The 2500-nt window shown below is 33.2% G+C and overlaps 1 non-coding gene across 1 annotated transcript; it reads left to right on the forward strand.

Annotated features, from left to right (window-relative positions):
- Window positions 1-702: 702 nt before the first annotated feature.
- TRNAT-UGU (transfer RNA threonine (anticodon UGU)) lies at window positions 703-775 on the forward strand. Its single transcript has one exon. It is a non-coding gene; the product is annotated as a tRNA-Thr (tRNA).
- Window positions 776-2500: the final 1725 nt, after the last annotated feature.

Below are 2500 nucleotides of genomic sequence, written 5' to 3' on the forward strand. Positions count from 1 at the left end.
CTGAACCTTTGTTTGTTTTCGGAAAACGTGATTTGGCTCAGGATTACCCATTTTTATTAATTCCAGGGTTTCTCTGAATTTGAAAGTTATCACTTAGTAAGTTTCCATACCAAGGCTCAATTCAATTAAGTCCGTAGCGTCTACCGATTTCGCCATATCCCCCTTTTTGAGATGAAAATCTCATTGTGATCTCGTTCCCTTTTTTCTTTCATTTATAGCGGAACAGTTGAATTCATTAGATAGATGGCGATTCCTGTCTCGAAAAAGTGTTTTCTCCTCTTTGTCTTTGATTTCTTGTCTATCTTCTTTCATATTCTATATCTATAGGAGGCTCATATTTGGTCCAATCAAAAAATATTTTATCATCTCTGTATCCGCAATTCAATATAGGTGGATACAGACCCTAAACATCTGTCTCTCTTCCACTCCTTTCCTCAAAAAATTTCAAATACTTGAACGGTCGATTCTTTTTTTTTTATTTAATTGTGATAAAAAATTTGAAATTATATATCGCTACATTAATAGTTATGTTCTATAATATTTAACAGTTATTTGAAATTCTATATTCTATTCTTTAATCTTTAAATTATTAATTAATATATTCATAATCATAATAGCGAATATGAATAGCCAAGAATTTAAATAGTTAATAGCAAAATTCTGAGAGTGAATTCTTATGTATGTCGAATTTATGTTATGTGAGCCTGCTTAGCTCAGAGGTTAGAGCATCGCATTTGTAATGCGATGGTCATCGGTTCGATTCCGATAGTCGGCTTTTCTCTATTTATTTTATTCGATGTTTTACATGATTGATAATGCATCTTTGAAATCAAAGAATATTGAAAAAAAAAAAGTGTCTTCCTCTTTTCGCAAAAGCCTTTCTTTTTTATGTTATAGGAATTTCCAACTATCTCATAAAAAGAATCCTTTTCTTTTTCTATATATAGAATATAAAGATAAAGATCCGAAATCCAACTCATCCATCTCATTATTCTTTAATAGAATAATACTTCAGTAAATTTGGCTTTATTTAGAATTTAGTTCATTTTTAGTTTAGATTTATTCTGTAGAATGAAATTTCATCAATAAGAATTAATAATTAAATATAAATAAGAAGAAGGAGTCTTTATGTCGCGTTACCGAGGTCCTCGTTTCAAAAAAATACGTCGCCTGGGGGCTTTACCAGGGCTAACTAATAAAAGGCCCAGAGCTGGAAGTGATCTTAGAAACCAATCGCGTTCCGGGAAAAAATCCCAATATCGTATTCGCCTAGAAGAAAAACAAAAATTGCGTTTTCATTATGGTCTTACAGAACGACAATTACTTAAATACGTTCGTATCGCCGGAAAGGCAAAGGGGTCAACAGGTCAGGTTTTACTACAATTGCTTGAAATGCGCCTGGATAACATCCTTTTTCGGTTGGGTATGGCTCCGACTATTCCGGGAGCTCGCCAATTAGTTAACCATAGACATATTTTAGTCAATGGTCGTATAGTAGATATACCAAGTTATCGCTGCAAACCCCGAGATACTATTGCGGCGAGGGATGAACAAAAATCTAAAGCTCTAATTCAAAATTCTCTCGATTCATCCCCTAATGAGGAATTGCCAAACCATTTGACTCTTCAAGCATTCCAATATAAAGGATTAGTCAATCAAATAATAGATAGTAAGTGGGTTGGTTTGAAAATAAATGAATTGTTAGTTGTAGAATATTATTCTCGTCAGACTTAAAAAAAAAAGACTAAACTAATAATAATAAGGGTTCGACCCCATTTTGCTGCCTTTCGGCGAAGTAAATTAACCAAAGGTTAAGATAAATAAGGATTTGATCCGGATTTGTCTTACGTTTAGGTGCCATAGACCGAGAGGGATATTTTCATTCATTCATTGTCTACTCTTTTCTTTAACAGTCTTTTCCCTACCACAGCCATTAGGAATAGAGAATCCATATCAAAGAAAGGTCTAACTGTTGGAATAGTCGTATCCATTGCTATTTGATCGATTGTGATTAGTAAGATCGGTAAATTAGTTGAAGGTAAGGAGAGAGAGGGATTCGAACCCTCGGTAAGCAAAAGCCTACATAGCAGTTCCAATGCTACGCCTTCAACCACTCGGCCATCTCTCCTACATAATGATTATGATCAAAAAACCGAAAATCGAGTGAATCGTTCATATTAGATTATTGGGTAGGTACAAGCAAGCAATTCTAACTAGAAAGCGATAAAAAAAGAAAATTTTTTATCATAGTAAAAGTAAAAGCAAGATCTTTCCTTCTAGGCTGGGGGAATAAAGAGAAAATTGTTTTCTTACAAAAACTATTAAAAAAATTCTATTCATGTTTGCAAAAACAACGTCTCTTCTTTTTCTGATTATCTATTTATACTATACCGACCGGATTAAATCAATAAATTAGAAATTATAATGAATCGGCTGAGCGAGGGGTTTCTATTTTGTAGACTATGGTTAATGGATATCTTTAGATCATGATTCTATTTAG

Source organism: Tasmannia lanceolata, unplaced genomic scaffold (genome assembly GCF_043159265.1).
Source record: "Tasmannia lanceolata isolate RefF3 unplaced genomic scaffold, GAP_Taslan_0.1 ptg000130l, whole genome shotgun sequence".
Lineage (NCBI taxonomy): Eukaryota > Viridiplantae > Streptophyta > Magnoliopsida > Canellales > Winteraceae > Tasmannia > Tasmannia lanceolata.